This window comes from Bufo bufo, chromosome 3 (assembly GCF_905171765.1).
Source record: "Bufo bufo chromosome 3, aBufBuf1.1, whole genome shotgun sequence".
NCBI lineage: Eukaryota > Metazoa > Chordata > Amphibia > Anura > Bufonidae > Bufo > Bufo bufo.
Genome location: NC_053391.1, coordinates 597,746,379 through 597,767,655, shown reverse-complemented (window position 1 = coordinate 597,767,655; position 21,277 = coordinate 597,746,379). Strand labels below are relative to the sequence as shown.

The 21,277-nt window shown below is 40.4% G+C and overlaps 1 protein-coding gene across 1 annotated transcript in view; it reads right to left on the bottom strand.

Moving 5' to 3' along the window:
- The window catches only part of LOC120996157 (fidgetin-like), an 89,507-nt gene that overhangs the window by 24,565 nt on the left and 43,665 nt on the right, over positions 1-21,277 (bottom strand). Inside the window, exon 2 of the mRNA XM_040425909.1 lies at positions 1,744-1,875. The gene's annotated coding sequence lies outside the window, so the exon portion shown is untranslated. The remainder of the gene's footprint in view (positions 1-1,743; positions 1,876-21,277) is intronic.

Below are 21,277 nucleotides of genomic sequence, written 5' to 3'. Positions count from 1 at the left end.
AGTGAGTTGGGCTGAGCTGCAATACCACACACATCTTTTGTACAGGAGCAGCACTAGTTTTGCAAAGAAGCCATGTTTTTCTAACATTTTAAATTGTTTTTGTGATGTAAATTTTCTCTTCCACTAAAATTCCAGGACATAACTTACTCAGGGTCACAACCGACTCTAAAAACCCCATCAAGCCATTGCAAGAAAGTGGGTGTTGTTCCCTACCCACTTCACCTCCACTGAAACTTGTATTTTCCATAGTATCTAAGTTATAAAATATAATATTAAGTAGTGATATAATATATAAATATGTCAAAAATATATATAAATATAAAGTGATATAAAGATCGGTTACACCATTAAGACAACTTATCTCTTATCTTTAGAACAGGGGATAAGCGTCTGATCAGTGTGGGTATGAAGGCAAGAGCCCCATAAGAACAGGGGTATGAAAGCAAGAGCCCCATAAGAACTATTTGAATGCATGTCCACCACTCGATTCAACTTTATGGGCTGCCAGAGATAGCAGTGTAGAAATACGCAGCCAACCCCATAGAGCTGAATTGAGTGCAAGCTGGAATGGGTGACCACTGCTCCATTCATACTCTAGAGCATGTACCCCCATCCTCATGGTCAGTGGGGGCTCCAGCTGCCTGAGGGTCCCCTGCCAATCAGACACTTATCCCCTATCATGTGGATCATATAAAGGCTTACCAACTAAGCAATCAGCCTTTGGGGCATTCATAATAAAATAAGATAAGAGTTAAGCTTGGGGAACATACAATAAAGTTCTCTACATAGTGGAACATAAGGGATGACTTGTGTTTTAGACCTAGGCCATTACTAGCTTAGTGTTTGCCAGTTGTATGGCAATTGTTTAATTGCTATGTTGACCGTCTTTAGCAGTATGTCACCCACCTAAGCATTAGAGAAAAATGAAATACAACAGAAAGACAGGTGGATGAGGAGTACCAAGACCCAAGAAGAAAAGAAAAGTGAATGAGTTTTGGAATAGGCCAGATGTTTGAATGCGCGTTCCTGGCAGTGTGAGAAAATGCCTGGCCAGTGACCAAATGGCATCTCGGATTCCCACCCTAGCTGCTTGTCCATTATCCGTTGCTGAAGACAAAGGACTGATAGAAGATGGGGAGGGGAGGATACTATTGTTCCAAGCGGCCCCTAATTATGGAAATCTTGTTAATCTATTCAGCAGCGTCCTAAACTGGTCTTTTGTTCCAGGTTCTCCTAAAAGCTATATAAGGAGAAACTCAGTAAATCACCAGTATAGGGGACAGAAGGACTTGTTTTAGTCCATCATCTACTATCTCCATCCAAAGGGCAAAACAAAATTCAGGGTGCAAATATTTGCTCGCTTCTGTCAAGCAATAGACATCATCCTAGACTCCATTTTTCTGTGGGGGGCAGCTGTGCCCATGTTAGCAGTAGGTCTGCTGCATGACAGCCGTTTTTAAATGACAATACAATCTGTGAAATGAGATTACTGGACAGGGTACATTTTGTGGGTAATAAGGTTAATCAGACAAGACAGAAACCATGGACATCTAATTGTCTCTAGCCCAAAAAATATTTTTTTGCAAGAATTCAACAGTTAAATGTCCATTTTGTGCATTTTTATTACTTAGATTATAAATATATATAATACTAATAACACGTAAGGTCGTGTATATATATAAACATACTATACATAACGATCGATATTTATAGAAACATGGAAATGTCCATTGCACTACTCACATCAAATCCACTGTGAATCATACTCCAAACGAATGATGTCCAAGTAGGAAGGGTCCCTTTGTTACATGCAACCATATGGATTCACAGTTATGGTTGCAAGATTGATGGATTGTCCTTTTTGGCAAAATGTAACTAAAAACAGAAAGAAAAAAAAAACTATTTGCTTAATTTTCTGTTAATAAAAAATACAGTCATATGTAGTTCCAATCAAACAGCATAGTTAAAAAAGAAATGTGTTCAACCTGATTGCATTGGTTAAATAGAGATGAATGTCAGACATTAACAACTATAGCCACTAACTGCAATAATTAAGGGTCAATAACATTTCGCAAAATGTTTGATATGTCATAGAAACATATGAAAAGTTTTGATCGATGGGGGTCTGAGCACCGACTCCCGCCAATCCCTAGAACAAGGACAGAGAAGAGCACAGATGCAATCTGTGCTGTATCAGTGGTTTTTCAAGGACCTATAGACTTCAATCGGCTTATTCGGTCCACATTACGGACAAAGGTAGAGCATGCTCCCACTGATATGTGAACAAACATTAGAATCAATGGTTACATGTGCTGCCCATGGAGAAGACGGACAGCACAAATCCTTGATTTACTGAAGTGTAAACGAGGCCTTATAGCGAACACATAGCAGTGTCCATCAAGAAATGACTGACACTTTAACAGGCTCATGTGAACCACATCATGTGTGACAGCTTGGACCATTTACTGCTTAACATGGCTGAGATCATCATATAACGAGCTACCTACACGATGAAGACAGATTACACTTTAACAGACATCTCCACATTTGAAGTTAAAAATTTCAATTGCATATAACTTTTTTGTATACAATAGTCATACTTTGCCAAGCTTTTTTAGTTATATTAATGTCCCGATTTATCGAGGAATCAAGTGATTTGTGCAGTGAAAGACCTTTTTGTGAAGATGCATGGGTTAATATAGAGAACAAAATGATTATCCATATGGCAGCTGGTTGACGTCTACTTGTTCAAAAATATATGGGCCGCCAGGACACTACTTGCCAAGAAGATGCATTTCTGAACAGGTGACAGTGGCTGAATGTCAAGCTTCTGACAGGGACAGCTAGTCCATTGCTCTCCTCACTAATGACCAGGGGAAATAAAAGGCCAGTCATTTTGACGACTATGGGCTGACATTTTTTAACAAGGTCCACTGTACCACACAGAAAGGCCCCCTTATTATTACACTCATATTTGGAGAACACCCAGACACTACGGTCAAAAGATTAAAAGATAGAAAAGCTAAGAGCTTGTTTATACAGCTTCAGAATCTAGACTGATTAAATCCTGTTTCCCAGGAGGAATGGGTAAAAAGGAAATCTCATCCTTAACCCACATACTTAATCTTCCTGATAGCATGCATCCACGGAGTCATGCACAACCATTTGATTTCTTGACAATTTGTCTCCGCAGCAAGGCGAGAGAGTCACGGACGCCTGGGATATGAGATCACCTCTATTGGGTGTATTTATACCAGAAGAACAAGAGGAGTCATCAGGGCTATCGAGAGTGAGAAACCCCGGTTGTGAAAAGATATTACTTTTGTAGAACCAAAATAAATATAACACACATATAAATATTACATAGATTACAGTGCATTCTGAAAGTTTTCAGACCCTTTTACTATTTCACATTTTGTTATACTGTATATTGCGGCCTTGTGCTAAAAAAAAAAAAAAAAAAAAATTTTTCCTTATCATTCTGCACTCAATACCCCATAATGAGACATCATTTTAGAAATCTTTGCAAATTTGTTAAAAAGAAAAATGAATATTTAGCATTGACCTAAGTATTCAGAATCTTTGCTATGACACTTAGGCCTCATGCACACGGCCGTGTTCCGCGGCCGAGAGCGGTCCGTGATAACCCGGTCGGGATTCCTGCTGACAGCAGGAGCGCACGCGTCATTGGTTGCTATGACGCCATGCGCTTCATGCCACCGGTGCTGTACAGTAATACACTCGTATAGATCATACGAGTGTATTACTGTACGGCAGCGGCGGCATGAAGCGCACGCCGTCATAGCAACCAATGACGCCGTGCGCTCCTGCTGTCAGCAGGAATCCCGGCCGGGTTACCACGGACCGCTCTCGGCCGCGGAACACGGCCGTGTGCATGAGGCCTTAATCTCTGTTTCTACACCTTGCCTGGACATGATTTGGAAAGACACACCCCTTTCTATATAAGGTCTCACAGCTGTAAATTGATGACAGAGCAAAAACCAAGCCACGAGGAGGAAAGAACTGCCTGTAGAGCTCACAGACAGGATTGTGTGGAGGTACAGATCTGGAGAAAGGTACAAAAATTTTCTGCTGGACTGAAAGTTCCCATGAGCACATTGACCTCCATAATTGTTAAATGGAAGAAATTTGGAGCAACTGGGACTCTTTTAGAGCTGGTTGCGCAACCAAACTAAAATCAGACGAAAAGGGCCTTGGTAAGAGAGGTGACCAAGAACCCAATAGTCACTCTGGCTGGGCTCCAAAGACCCTGTGTGCAGATGGGAGAAAGTTTTAGAAGGTCAACCATCACTGCAGCACTCTACCAATCTGGGCTTAATGACAGAGTGGTCAGAAAGTAGCTTTTCCTCAGTAAAAGACAAATGCAAGCCCACCTGGACCTAAAGGACTATCAGACTGTAAGCAACAAGATTCTCTGGTCTGAAGATACCGAAATGTCCTCAATTCTAAGTGTCATGTCTGGAAAAAAACAGGCACTGCTCATCACCTGCTCTATACCATCCCTACAGTGAGCATGGTGGTGGCAGCACCATGCTGTGGGGGTGTTTTTCAGCAGCTGGGACAAGGAGACTGCTCAGGGTTGAGGGAAAGCAGAATAGAGCAAAGTACAGAGATATTGTTAATGAAAACCCGATCCAGAGTGCTCTGGACTTCAGACCTTCCAACAAGACAAAGATTTTTCAAAACTGGTGTAAAGAAAAACTGGCTTACATACTGATAATGCAGCGTCCCACTACGTGTGTGTGGGCGCTGCTTAAAAGCACTTTTTACTGTATCAAAAGCACTAGGTTGTAATGTACAACTTTGCATTTGTGTATCTGCAAAATCCCTGTTAACAGGCCTATTAGGTGCAATTTATACATCCCACCACTAGATGGGGATAAAGTTCAGGTCATATATATACCTAGGTCAGGCCTAGTGAAAGAGGTTTTTGAAGATGTAGTTCAGAAGAGAGCAGATCTGAGGTAGTCAAATCAGATTAGTGGGAAGAAAATGAAGAGCCAACTTCGCTATGAGGTGATACTCAGATGTGAGGCGCAGAAGAGCGTTTTCCTTCTGTAGCCGGACTATAGACTTGCATCCCTGACCAGTAGGAGAAGAGTTTGCCTCCCTGGAAAAGAAACAAGCATTCCTAGGAATTCATCGGTAATAAGAGCCATTATTGAGGGCCTCAGACACCTTTGCATGGTGGAGGTTTTATAGCTTCAGGCAGCCACACCAACCTTCTAAGGGACAGTTGAGTTTTCCTGTCTAAGGCTACTTTCACACTAGCGTTCGGGGCTCCACTTGTGAGCTCCGTTTGAAGGGGCTCACAAGCGGCCCCGAACGCATCGGTACTGCCCTAATGCATTCTGAGTGGACGCGGATCCGCTGAGAATGCATCAGTCTGGCAGCGTTCAGCCTCCGCTCTGCTCAGCAGGCGGACACCTGAACGCTGCTTGCAGCGTTCGGGTGTCCGCCTGGCCGTGCGGAGGCAAACGGATCCGTCCAGACTTACAATGTAAGTCAATGGGGACGGATCCGTTTGAAGATGACACAATATGGCTCAATTTTCAAACGGATCCGTCCCCCATTGACTTTCAATGTAAAGTCTGGACGGATCCGTCTGAACTACTTTCACACTTAGAATTTTTTCTAAGCTATAATGCAGACGGATCCGTTCTGAACGGATCCAAACGTCTGCATTATAGGAGTGGATCCGTCTGTGCAGACATCAGACGGACCCGCTCTGAACGCTAGTCTGAAAGTAGCCTAAAATATTCAGCTTGTAGGGAAAGACAAGGAATAGGATCTAACACATCTAAAGGAAACAGGTACACCTAACCCACTGCTCCAAAACGAAGAAACCTAAAAAGCCTAGAAACAGTGGATTTGCAGAATTAACTCTGTACCATCTAGAGACTGCATAATTGTACTGCTGCAACCAAAAGACATCCAAAGTAAAAGTTGTGAGTTGCTTTTCACCACTGTCTACCTCATTATTACTACCTATGGTTGTACCACCATTAACGGTACTGGCGTCACGACAAAAACCATCAAGGGACTCAGCCGCAACAAGCACCCTAAGCACCCCTAACATCAAGGGCACCTCAACCACCATCTTGGCTGATGCTTCCCTACCACAGAGCGTGCCTCGGGGGATTTCGTGCTGTCCCCCTCAACACTGTGCTGCCAGCCCAGGGAGGCTCTCTGCTAACTGTGAGTAAACTGATGAACTGTGTGTAATACTATTTGGCCCCTCATCGGTCCACCGTGCACCTCACGTGTTGCCCCTGCGACTGGCTGGCTGCAATAACAACCAATCAGATTCCTCGTTTAATTTTACAATAGAGCTCTGAAAAAAACCTGACAGAGCGTGAGAGGATCTGTAGAGAAGAATGACAGAAAATCCCTAAATCCAGGTGTGCAAACCTTGTGGCATCATACCCAAGAAGCCTGAAGGCTGTAATCACTGCCAAAGGTGCTTCAACTAATTATGTCAATGCAAGATTTTAGTTTTTCCTTTTTAATAAATTATAAAAGATTTCTGACATTCTGCTTTCACTTTGTCATTAAGGTGTATTTAGTGCAGAATGATGGGGAAAAACTAGATTTTTTTTTTATTTTAGCACAAGGCCCTAAAATAATAAAATGTGAAAAAGGTAAAAAGGGGCAGAAGACTTTCTGAATGCACTGTTTACTTCTACATGCATGTGCATCTTTACATACAAACCACATATTTCATAAACATCTCTATTTATGCTGATTAGATTAAAAATGTCACACAGGAGGCCACATGGAAAAAAAAAAAGAATGTTGTGCTGGAGATGTAGCTGGGTTTTTCTTCCCTTGGCACATACTCCTGCAGGTCCCCCTAGATTCTCCTCTGTTTGATGCTGCTTCCTTCATCCACATCCCCTCTTCGAGGACAGAAAGTTCTGCCCCCATTTTTCTCCATCCCTTGCCATCTCAAAGGTGGAGCTGAGCATAGATTCACACTAGACCCTATCTATGGTAGGTATGGATCAGAAAAATTATCAGAATAACGGTGTAACAATATTGCTATTGGTATAATATCGGTATTGACATTTGGATATTTCTTAAAACATAGAGATTGTAGATTTTCAACAAAATGGGAAGCAACACAATGCAGTCCAAGGAGAAATGAAAACCTTGTAATGGTGGACGCTCCGATACCTCAGTGCCAGTAGTCATCCAGCCAATCAGTGCATAAAAGAGGACTGTCCTCAGGCCATAGCTTTGTAAGACCAGACATACACACGATTTGAGGGTTTTCTAAAGAGTAGCTTTCTCTCTAGTCCCACCGTACATCCACGTTGACGCTATCTACAAGTCGCACTACGGAAATCACTATAAATTGGTAGGTATTATAATTTTTTTGTTGTAACTGTGAACTAGAGGGCAAGAGTTGACTGCTATCTCAGAGGATACTGCTGTAAATCACTGCAATGTTCTCGTGCTGTCGATGGACAAATATAGAAACAACTCTTTCTGTCTTGATACATTATCTCGCAGGGGATATCCCAGGTCTGATTTAGCTGACAGCATGAAGTATATGTAATTTGCAAGTTACTGGAAGGCAAAGCAGAATTGCCTATTTCTTAGGTTATCTACTGTTATTTAATCTATCGACTCCTTTTCGTGCTCCTGTTTCCTCCGCGCTGCCGCCTGTGGCTCCAGCACTATTTAGCCATTTAGCAGAATGTAATCTGTGTGTGCGCCCTTCCCAGCTGTCATTTCATGCCCAACATCAATGGCTGCTGTTATGCTAATGAGAAGTAGGAGGCTAATTCAGCATTCTAGTTGCGTGAAAATTGAAAAAAATCAATCAGATCGCTGTGCTTTGGTAAGAGGCATCAACGGTCATTGCAAAACTTTCTGTAGGAAAATGTTTGAGATGAAACAATGGGAAAGCTTCATTTTGGAAGTCTGAATTTTTAGCTTTGAAGGGTAAAAAAAAAAAAAACAAGCTGAAAATGCACTTGTTTACGACAATTGCATCTCATTGTATCCAGCAGCTTAAATAAAGAATTGGCCAAGTACATGTGCAGGCTGTGAGTAGTCCTTGCAGTCCATTACTTTGCTATAACTCATTTTCTTTGGGCTGCGCTCCCCCTCAAACGATGAAAGGAAAGTTGGAAAAACCACAGCAAATATAACACAATTTGATTAGGAAAGAAAAGTGTGTGGCTGGCCCAGTGAGGCAGAAAAACATTTCAATCTTGTGTCAGGCTTGAATTCATGTTTCCCCTTGGGTGTCATATTCTGTCCTATAACAAAGTGAGCTTTACTGTTTGAAGACTCCAGCATGCAGCTCTTCTGCATTCAAGAAACCAGTTCTGTAACCGGAGATGCCGAATTAGGGAAAGTCATGAATAAAGCATCAGCAATGTCTCAGTCTTCTAAATCAATCAAGTTATAGATTGCTAGCTCATATGGGCCAAGCTGGCTCTCATATTATATCTGCTCTGCAGTATATGGATGAATGCATTAGATTTTCTTATTAATATGGATTATTACAATGAATAGTATTAAGGCAAAGGCACTTGAATCTGCAATTTTATGCCTATGTACTAGATGTCCAGTGCACATTTGTTGAAAACTTTGATTTTTCCCGTAGGTCTATCTGCCCGCAGTTTTAAAACAGTTGGGGATTTTGATAGATTTATCTTAATTTACTTCTGAAAACTGGTGTAAATATCATCTGAAATCTATGCAGGCTCACGGGTCATATAGATTTCAGTTTGTGGCGCATGGACAGGCCAAAGATGCACCAAATATATTATTAAGTGCCTCTTAACAAATGCATTGCAACTTACTTGGACAGACTTTTGCCGAAGACTGGGGCTTGTCGATCCATGACCCTTGTAATATTGCAGGACACAAATGGATCCCATCAAAACTAACTGTATATAAGTGGAGTAGAGCAACTTTAGAGTATATAATGCATTAACACATGGGGGGAGGGGTGTACAAAAGAAATACAATGAAGGTACAATCATTAAACAAATAGTAATAAAATAACTAACACTAAAACTGTTTATTCTGAATTATTATTGTAATTTATTACTTATAATATTATTACTATTATTTGAGAAGTTTTGTTATAATGTTACTACTTTTTTGACACCAACTTAAATCAGAAAAGACCCATTACAGTTTACAACATGGTATTCCAGACTGCATTCGGTCTCAGCAACTTGCTTAGACATCTGTTAATTTGATTAGCTCTAATGACTCTGTGAACAAACTGGATTCTTCATGGACCACCATTTCTTTCACCATAAGGGTGTTTAGCAGTCATGTGTGTATGCATTTAGCAATGTTGTTCATGTAATCTAGCACCCAATTGCCCATTACCGCCCCCCCGATGTAAGAATAGCCACAATCCACATTGCAAAGCCCTCTACTTATTCCCATAGCTGGAATTTAAACTAAAATCAGTGCAATCCATGTCCACTCTGTCCCCTCATATATCAAATACAGAGCAGCTGGACATCACTAGGAAATAGAGACCAGCCAACAGGCCATCCTCCATCTGTGCCATTTCAGGACCTTAGTTCAGGGATGGGAAAATGAATATGTATCAGAGCTGACTGAGGACAGCTGAGCATCACCCATCTGTTCACTGGGACACAAGAGATCCAGGGAGACTCGGAAGAGACTCCCGCTGCGGCTTGTACTGAGCATTGATAAAAGTAACTGTGTCAGCATTTGGGAGAATGAATCAAACTGTTAACACTTCACCTTCTCCTAATTGTGCAACTAAAAAACTTAAACAAGTCATGTGAAAGAGTAAAACAAATCAATAAATGAACAAAAAGACCCAAAACATATTATAAACACTATTAAAAAAATGTAAGTAAAGATAAAAATATCAATACATTTCCACCTCTACATTTCAATTGTGAAATCAACAGAGAAGCCATAAATGTATGATAGATACATTTATGACCCACACCTATCTCAAGAGCGGAGTCCTCCCATCCTGGTGGCTATTGCTAGTCTCCACAACCAGACCAGAATTGAATGTAGAAGTGGATGGGATTACAGAAATAGACAATATTTCTGTGCTATGCTGCTTCCGCATCTCCTATTCACTTCTATGGGAGTAGCTCATCTAACCCAGCTCTTTCCGTAACCTTAACCACCTCTGCATTCAATCACAACCTGGATGTGGTGACCAACGGTCACATGAACGGGATTGGAGGACCTCCTTTTTCCAAGAGGTGAGATCCACATCTATCAGACATTTATGCCATCTCTTGTGGATATCCCACCATGAAGGAAGAAGATATAAAGACATAATACTAGACCACAGAGAATCTATCATTCTAAGTAAGGATAATGATTCTAGATTCTAGAAAACCAAGCCATTGTAACCAACCCATTAAGCTGCTAATCAAAAGGCAGGTGAATTTGCCAATAGGAATCATATAGACAGCTCTGGACCACTTTTCTTCTAAAGGAGATTTGCAATCAATGAAGTCATAATGTTGACCCATCTACTGAATACAAAAGAGAGGCATGAGAAGAGGTTCAGCCTAAATTCACCAATCCCATGTTGCGTAATGTGCTTGGGATCAAACATGAATGGGATAAATGCAAGAGTCTCAACCTTTGAATGATCCACAATAATTATAAAAATTCTCAATTTGGGAAGGTTCTGGTTGAAGATATGATATTACAAATCTTGTGAATTAAATGACTGCTTTTAGGTATTCTCTATAAAGGTGCTATCTTTTAATCTATAAGAAACAAATACTGTGTGCCTTCAATATGGTTTACATAGACTATGGACAATGTATGGGCTCAATATGCAGCACTAAGAGAGGCACTCATTGATCCTTTGCTATTTTAGTCATGCTCTAAAATTGGTGGATGGAAATTCCAAGGTTTTCTGCGTCTACTTTTATGTGGTTATTTCAACGATTCTCCCTAGGAGAGACAGTTTGTGTCAGTGGGGGCCTTATGGACCCCATCAAGGGATTAGCTGGTCGTAACTTTGCAGCTACACTGGGACATGGCTGTAAAGTCAGTGTGAAGGGGATGAGGAATGTCCTACATTTAAGAAACAAGTATAGCTGGAATGCAGAATATGTCCATCACATATGGTAAATTCCTTTTCCACTTCCACATAGACGCTTCCACACTCTCTGCCTGGTGACCCCTACAGGCCCCTATTATAACAACAAATGGAAAGATCTGCCCAGAGCTATGGCTTTACGTTCTCAGCTAGTTTATGAACTGGAAAGGACAGAATCTGCAACTATCAATGAGTTACACATTTCGGACAGCTCAGCTTGCTTCATTGTTTGTGACACTTTCAAATGAAGGACTATTAAAACTGACCACTTTATTACACGTATTAAGACTGAGATCTTTTCTGCATTTCTTTGCAATGTATTCATCTATACGTGTAATAGGAACATTCCAGCTATGTAACAAGCAGGACTGTAATATAAGGATACACCTGGATTGTAACAGAATGTGCTGTGAGGTTAAACACAGAAGCTTCTTAAGTGGTGCACACAATGGTCAAGAAAAGTATATAAACGGTATAATTCTATAATTCATCTATTAGGAAACACTAAGGCCCTGAGTTATCAAGACCGGTGAGTGCTACTGTATGTCGGTCTTGATAGGGCCTGCGTTGCTGAAGGGGTATGTAATTTATCACAAGTTCAGGCCTCATCATAAATGACATGACCCCTCAGGCAGTCCTATTGCAGCTCCAAGCTCTTTCTGTGGTAAATAATAATGAATGCGCCATGGCCGATTGCCCCACCCACATCCCCTTCGAAAATTGGCGAGAGTGAGATAACAATGCCAGTTGCGACAAAAAAAGTTGCAGAAGCAAGGTGGAGAAATAATAAATTCCCTCCTATTATCCTATTATCTTTAGATTTTTTTTCTTTTTTAGTAGCTGACAATGAAGTAGTGTAGTAACCACAGAGCTCCAACTAAATAAAAAAAATTAAAAAGAAAACACAATGCATTTGCATTCTGAAGCAGCTTTAAGAGAACCTGTCACCATGAAATATGGTGCAATCTGCAGGCAGCAGGTTACAGAGCAGAAGGAGCTGAGCAGATTGATATATAAATTTGTGGGAAAAATCTATATATCAATCAATAGTAGGCCACAACGGAGACTATCCTCCCTAGCATAGCGAGTGACGCTATGGAGACTTGTTACCATTGGCTGCAAAACTTCCAAAAGCATATCCCCCCCCCCAAGTCACTGGATGTTTTGATCCGCATAACCGGGAGATGCAGCGGCAGCCGTGGAGAGATCAGGAGCGATGCGGGTGCCGAGGAGTGGGGTAAGTATATTAGATAGAAGCCCTGACTATAATCACCAGAGCTAGATGAGATCTTGTACATCAATAAGAAAACGAGTAGGATAGGTTCGCACCTGCATTTTGGTTTTCCTGTACTCATTTCCAGCAGAGACGCAGGCTACTGGAATTACAGTATCTGGCACAGCTGAACACCACTGGAGCCCACCGCCTACCCATTCACTATAATGGGATCCGTCGTGTTTCTAGGATGCATGCAGTGGTATTTTCCATCAGAAAGCCAGCATTCATACCAGAAACCTGCTGCAAACCCAACAGTTTCTATTATAGTGAAAGAGGATCCTGCAGGCCCCCGCACTGTCTAGCTAGGCCGAATATGATAATGGTTGTCTGCTCCGTTTGCCGGACCTGAATATGGGAACATCAAAATGCAGATGCGGACATAGCCTTAGACAGCAAAGAAACAGACTTGATTTTCCAAAATTTATCACAGTGCCTCATGCTGGATTAGAAGTATAGTACACCTCTTGGTTGGCTTCCGTTAGTCAAAGTTTTGCACCAAAATTTTAGTGACATGAGACATTTTAAGCTATGCCCCCTTTTCAGTGAGATAAAAAAAAAAAGTGTCTAAGGCTGGGGCTACATGGTGATCCTGGGGTTGTGGTTGTGGCAGCTTACAAGTTGTGCAGAAACCCCATTCCGTTCTATGGCTACACTGCTACACAGCAATCCTTGGTCACGGGTGTCAAACCCAAGATTGCAGTGTAGCCCCGGTCTAAAACTCATAATATTCTGGCATACGGTATATCATGTGTATCTGTCTATCTCTATCGTAATAATCAGTTCAATAGCTACAAGGACTAATAAGATAAAACATGCATTTTTCATACAAATGGAGGAAATATTTCTGAATTCTATCAGGGAATTTCCCATTCTACAACAATTAAAGATAATTAGTGGGTGCTCATTAGTGTATGGGGGAAGCTCAGAACTCATTTTTTATCCTGAATTTAATTAGTGACTATATCCTTTTCTCCTCTACAATGTTATTTAAGGCTACCACTTTCATGAATGTTTTATGACCCTACCCTCCAGGAGAAGAATGAATATGAACCTAATCCCTCTAGAACTTGTTTTAAAGGTAAATGTCTAATCACATCTGCAGTCCATACAGTGTGCATTTAACTCCTTTCACCCTGTGTCCATTATCAGGCAATTCTTCCTGGCATATGTGTTCTCAGTGTATTTTAATAGTAGGTGCCTGATAGATAACATGTTCAAAATTGAAAGAAGAAAATCATTTTATTAACAGAGGATAAGGAAAGCTCTATTGTGTGCAATAATCTAAGGGACACATGTGTTACCTATATTGTATCATCTGTCTTACCAGAGCATAATGTTCCCCCCCTAGAAAACTGGCCCGGAAGGAATTAAGGCCGTAATAAACAGTTCTGCTATTATATCCATGCATCATTGTGCTAGGTCTTCTTGATAATATCCTGGAATGAAGCTGACCTTGAAGAGGGTAACACCGTTTTGACTTATACGTTTATCTGGATAGAACATGCCTCCATGTGGTGGAAAGATTAAAAATTACATTCCTAATAATCTCAAAAGGTGGGCATAGCGATACAGTACCAACAGGAGCAAGTTAATGCTATATTTTGCTGATAGATAGATAGATAGATAGATAGATAGATAGATAGATAGATAGATAGATAGAAAGCTTCTGAGAAGCTGGTAGTCTGTAAAGTGGCTCTGGGAATGGGTGATTCATTCTTGCCTGAGTGGAGGTTCATTTTAACTGTAGTACTGCCATTCTATGAATAAACCAGACAGGTCAGGATGAACATTGTTATACAGTCCCACCAAGAATCAATGGGGCATTGTTGCAGTTCCTTGCACAGTGGATGGCCAGAACTGGCACTTTGCAAGGAAAAACTGTGAAGGGGCTGCAGCACTAAACCATTGGATTAGTGAGATCCTGACACTCACAGCCCACCTTCTGGGGTGAAAAACCCCTTTAATAAAGGTAGCTTTCTATGTGACTATGATTAATAATATAGTAAACATCTGTGGCTGTAATCTGTGAGGAGACTCCTGAAATAGCTCTTTAAAGGGGTTTTCCAACTTTTTTATACTGATGAACTATCCTCTGGATAGGTTATCAGTATCTGATCGGTGGGAGTCTGACACCCAGGACCCCATGCTGATCAGCTGTTTGAGAAGGTCACAGGCCTTCTTGCATGTGATGTCATCGGTTACGTGGCCTAGGCGCAGCTCAGTCCCATTCAAGTAATTGGGGTTGAGCGCGATACCAAGCACAGCCACAATACAACGTACGGTACTGTGTTTGGGAAGCTGAGAGGAGGCTACGGCGCTCACTGGAGCTCCGCTGAGCACTGTCCATGACTTTTGCCTGCCTAGCACCATCCTGCTCTACATCTGCCCTAATGTTTTCTGCCCACTATTTCTAGGGACTCTGAACCCTAATTGATATGCTAAGCTATGGCTTAGAGAGGTAGATGCACTAAAGTGAAACTCTCTACTATCACTACCCCTACTGTATCTTTATCAGAAATTTGATAAGGTATACATATTTGGTATTATTATAAATATATAATACAAAGAGAAAATATTAAGGAAATCTAAAAATATTTGGATAGACAAAATTTTTTATCACCATTAGAACTTCAAAAGGTCACATTGTAATGGACACACAGTCATGGTTTTGAAGTGAAAATGACTTATTGCCAGGAAAATACTGGTAGATGGAAATACTATTCAACTAGAGGAACACAAGCTCAGACTCTATGTGGAATGTAAAAAATGGCAATTATCTAAAAATGTAACTATACCCATCCATGTTTATGCCTCTGGCACTGACACAATAAGCCAACCTGCATGACTTATTCTACGTCTTATGAACAATAGAACGTTTAGAATCTTGTTTGTAATGCTGATACACACCTTGTAAAACCATTACCAAATTAAATTGGGACAGCTATGGATAAAATAGATCATATGCAAAAATATAATACATGTACAAGTGAGAATTGTACTGGTGGTATATTTTAGTTTTAAGGTGGTATTTTGAAGAAGCTGCCTCTACAGACAAACCATATGTACCATCTATTTTAATCACGTTTCTTACATGAGCACAGGAGAGTCAGCTGCAGGGGACACCCAGTGTCTCCCGTTCTCAAATATCAATGCTAAGTAAGCATACGCTTCAGTTTTATGATGCCTTTGCTAGGTGGCCACTTTTAGATACGTCTCATATTCTCAATACCGTCAGCAAGCTTAAGGGGTTCATGGGAAATGTTAAAGGATTTACTCCAAAGTAGAAGCTATAAAGTTTATGGCAGTAACAATCTTTATTTAGCGGGTGTTGGGGCATCCACTTGGCAAATGAGATTCAATGTGGATAAATATAAAGTTGTCTGGGTACTAACAATCTACATGCAGTCACTAAAATAACAGAATGCAATGCCAATCAGCTGCTTCTAAGGTCAACAGAATACTGTTACGTATTAAAGGAGACATGGACTTGAGGGACAGTGGCGTAATATCACCACTTTACAAAGCATTGGTGTGGCCTCACCTGGAATATGCAGTTCAGTTCTGGGGACAAGTTCAAAGAGGGGAGGCTCTGGAGCTGGAAAAAGTACAAAGAAAAGCAACTGAACTGATAAGGGGCACGGAGGGTCTATGTTATGAGAGATTAAGATACTTACATTTATTTAGTCTTGAGAAGAGGCATCTAAGGGGGGGCATAGGGTTTCCCCTTCCCTTCATTCACATCCTCTCCCCTCTTTTTTAACCATACTAACTATAAAACTACAATATGTGTAACTATTAGTTGCTCGAAAAAAGAAAGAAAAGTATAAAAGAAAGACTGATACTTCTCTTCTCCTTTGCATCCATTCCTGTGTTTGGCTCAAAAATGTGCCACAAAAATAGCAATTGTGATTCCAGGTTGTATGGTAGCACACAGAGTCTCTATGTAGGCAATCTATCTCCTGTGATATGATGCCTCCATATGGCTTTGTATTATGTTGGCATTTTCTGTGCAATATCTGCCATTGCATAACCACAATACTCAACACTTGGGCCTTATTCTTTATGAAAGTTCCTATAAAAAATACTCAATTTCACATACAGGGAGTATTTATCAAGCCATGCACTCCAGAATTCTTCCTTCTGCCTTCAAATGGCAAAAGATAGGGCTTTGAGACATTTTGGTCTTATCTGCAAAAAATTTAGCAACTTTTTTCATGTTTACACCACTCACTCTGGTTTTAAAAAGTGGGTGCAAAAGTGTTGTGGTTAGCCCATGAAGCTCATTTAAGCCAGATTTATCAGCTGCCACTTTTTAAACAAAGTCGTAAAAATTGTCACAATCTTACTACACTTTCTACACCACCCCTTTACTTGAGTAGCATTGCATAGAAAAAGTGAACTAAATTTATCAAAGATTGTTCAAAATTAAGCACCAGTTATGGTAATGCAGACTCTTGCAAAACTGACTTTAAAAATTCCCCCCACAATAATGCTCCTCCATAGACTAGGCTCATGAAATGTCTGTCTCTGTATTTAAAAATTTCTGTTTTTCAAAATGGGCATGTATTTGTGTCATATATTTAGTAGATGTTTGAGATTTTTTTTTACGTAAGAAATACAGAAAACAGTTTGTGTCGGAAAATGTTCAACAACACGTAACTGCTGAAAGTGCTCTTGCCTTGTTCAAAGTGGAAAAAATGGAATTACGTCCAAACCGGTCTATCTCATATGAAAAGTGAAGGGTTAATTGCAGTTCTTGAGGTGTCTAAAAACAGTAAAATGTCTTTTTGTAGCAAGGGAGAAAATAGAAAAATTATATTATACTTGGAACAAAACAGTACATAAATGCACTCAATAAGCAGTGAACCAAATCTTAAAACATACTTTACTGTACCTTTATAATGAATGACATTCCAGGGAGAGTGACCTAACTACACTTTTATAGTCACTTTCTCCAACTACACCTCCCCAACAATTATTTCCCCTATGGACACATCCTTAGGCTAGTTCCTTCATATAATTCCTACCATATGGTAATCTAATGGCTTTCTAATGCAATTCTCTTACACAGCCTAAAGCTAGCAAAGGCTGCTCCAGTTATTCACCAAGAGTTGGATAAGCAAGTTCCTGGCTGGACACGTTAGGTCTTCTACCAGTGCAATGAAAACTCCAGATGTTGCCACACAATTAGTGTTGAGCGAACTTCTGTTTTAAGTTCGGCGTCTAAAGTTCGGCTTCCGGTTAGCGAAGAATCCCGATATGGATTCCGAATTCCGTTGTGGTCCGTGGTAGCGGAATCAATAATTGGCCATTATTGATTCCGCTACCACGGACCACAACGGAATTCGGAATCCATATCGGGATTCTTCGCTAACCGGAAGCCGAACTTTAGACGCCGAACTTAAAACAGAAGTTCGCTCAACACTACACACAATAGCAACTAACCCAATAAGACTCATTTTCTAAGCCATAACAACTCACACTATTTTTTATAAATGAGGCCAACTGGGCCATAAGTCATGGCCTGCTGCAATCTACAGCCTTGTTATTAACATTGTTGGTTCTACCTCTTTGGATAAAGATATCATTACTCTAGAGCAGAAGTCCTCAATCTTTTTTTTTTACTGTGTGAGCCACATTGAACATTGAAAGATGGTTGGGATCCACATTAAACTCAAAAATGAAGAAAATACTGTATATTGGTTCTTGAAGGTTTGTGAACCATTCAGAATTTTTGTATTTCTGCATAATTTCAACCTAATTAGATTTTCAGACTTGGACATTTTTTGGGTAGCATCCCCTCTTCTTTTAACAATAGGCTGTAAATGTCTGGGAAGTGGGAAAAACTGTTTTGGGAGAGAAATGTTATCCCTTTCTTATTTCATATAGAATTCTAGTTGCTCAACTGTCTTTGCTGGATTTCTCATTATACTTCTTTGCTGGATTTCTCATCTGAAACCTCTATATACTGTTCAGCATCGATAGCGTCTTTAAAGTTGTGTAAGCTGCCCATGTTATAGGCACTAATGCAGCCCCATACCATCAGAGATGCATGCTTTTGAAATGTAGGCTGATAACAAGCTGGCGAGTCTCTCTCCTCTTGAGTCTGCAGGACACAGCATCCATGGTTTCTAAAAAGAATATCAAATTTTGACTCATCTAACAAATTGCTCCACCAGCTGTTCATTAGTCTCACTTAATTTTTCAGCTTTTTATTGTCCTAGTCCCAATTTCTTTTTAAATGCATTCCTGCCATTAATTCGGTAATCACTTCTGCATCTTTAAAAACATTTTAAAATAGCAATCCGAAGTTGGGTTTGGTACCGATGTGATTTCAGATTGCTATTTTAAAATGTTTTTGAACACACAGAAGTGATTACCAAATTCATTCACCAAAGTCTTGCACGATTTCATCTGAAACTAATTTTAACTACACAGAGACAATACATTTTAATGCTGTACGCGGAGACAGCATTGAAACCAAAGTGTTTGAACAAATCGACTTTGGATCTGTGATCCAAAGCTTGATTCGCTCAACACTTATTATCACCCTCTCCAGGAATGGTTGTCCGACAAAGATCCTGCGAAGACCACGGCACGTAAGAAATCCATGGTAACCTCTAAGCAGCCAAAGGTCTGTACAACATTAGCTAATGTTAAGTTTTATGAGTCCACCATCAGGAGGACACTGAACAACAATGGTGTGCATGGTAGAATTGCAAGAAGAAAGCAGCTAATCTCCAAAAACAAGATCACCCAGACAAGGCTGGAATATTGGAGCAATGTATTTTGGACGAATGAGACCAAAATAGAACTTTTTGGTCTGTCTACCAGATAATGGTTAAAGAAATGTTTTAGAAAGTCACAGTCCTGACCTTAATCCAATATAAATGTTGTGGAAGGATCTGAAGTGAGCAGTTCATTAGAATAAACCCACCAACATAACAGAGCTGAAGATGTTTTTGTACAGAAGAATAGCCTAAAATCCCTCCAAGCTGATGTACAGGACTAATCAACAATTACTGGAAATGTTTATTCGCAGTTATTCTGCACAAGGAGGTCGCACCAGATACTGGCAGCAAAGGTTCACATACTTTTGCCACTCACTGACATGATATTGGATCATTTTCCTCAATAAATAAATGACAAAGTCTAAAATTTCTTACTCATTTGATTGCTTTGGTTATCTTTATCTACTTTTAGGACTTGTGTCAAAATCTGATGTAATTTTAGGACAAATTTATGCAGAAATTTTGAAAATTCTGAAAAGTTCACAAACTTTCCCAGCACCACTGTATACAGTATATTAAATGTATAAAAACAGGAACTCATGGATTTGGAAATTTTTACACTAGTATAATACCATCCGAATCGTTATTGTTTGGTGGCTAGGATATGTTTGTAACAATGTCAATTGTAAGTGCGTCAGTGCATCAGTATGGAGTAGGTTGGCTATCTGGTTGGCTAAGTGCGATGCCTTGAAGGCAGCTTAGGTAAGGTGCTGGCTCTCCTTAAAGAGGCCAGCTGTGTATGGAAACTTAAAGGCAATGCTCCATGGGAAAAAAATATATGCAGAAAAAATATGTGGAAGCAAAGATCCAATGTATCATACATATGTTAGGGTACTTTCACACTAGCGTTAAAGTTTTCCGGTATTGAGTTCTGTCACAGGGGCTCAATACTGGAAAAAAATGCTTCAGTTTTATCTAATGCATTCTGAATGGAGAGCAATCCGTTCAGTATGCATCAGGATGTCTTCAGTTCAGTCTCTCTTACGGTATTCGGCCGGAAAAAATACAGCAGCATGCTGTAGTATTTTCTCCAGCCAAAATTCCGGAACACTTGCTGGAATGCCGGATCCGGCATTAATTTACATTGAAATGTATTAATGGCAGATCTGGTACCAAGTGTTCTGGAAAACCGGATCCGGTTTTCCGGATGACACCGGAGAGATGGATCCGGTTTTTTCAATGCATTTGTCAGCCAGATCTGTATCCGGATCCGGAAACAAATTCTATCGGTTTGCATACGGATTTCCGGATCCAACAACGCAAGTGTGAAAGTACCCTTGCATGAGCAAATCAATTCAACCTGTGTGTGAGAGAGATAGAGAGACAGAAATAGAGATGGAGAGATAGATGGATTTTGTTTCAGGGAATGAAAGCACTTTGAATTCTGGTCAAACTTATTTGGACCTGAATTGAATTGAACGGTTCATTAGGCTGAATCGAACCTCAATGGAATTTTTAAAAAATCCCTCATCCCTAAAGTCCACATAATTGTAGCTAAATTATGGTATGAAAATCAACACAAAAGGAAAACCTTATTATAATAAGGGCTCATGCACACGAATGTGCTGAGGACCACAAATGGTGATCCACAATGCACAGGCACCGGCCATTCACTTGAATTGGTCCACCACGATCTTGAAGATTCACTCCACACCACAAAAAAATATAGTATGTTCTATTTTTTTGCGGAATCACAGACTAAAATCCTACGGAAGCACTCTGTAGCGCTTCTGCTCCTCAACGCTCCGTTTCTTGTGGACCCATTCAAGTGATATGGAGCGCACACGGCTGTGCAATATGGGCACCGGCCACACACGTACATGTGGATGAGCCCTAAAGGAAATATGAATGTTAAAAATACTGTGCCAGACTCAATGCTTGAATCACCACCACAACTTTGCATGGAAAATTAAGATTTCAGGCCACAGATGATTTCCAAAAACCATCATCCTACAACTGGTTAAATTATAAAAGATCCAGAAAAAAAGGAAGAGGTAACGCAGGTGAGGGGACGACTGTAGGAAGCCTGGGGAAAGATTTTAATCAGCCTGTGAGTCTGACCAGGACAACCCTGCCACTGCTCCAGAGACTAAGAGGGAGCGC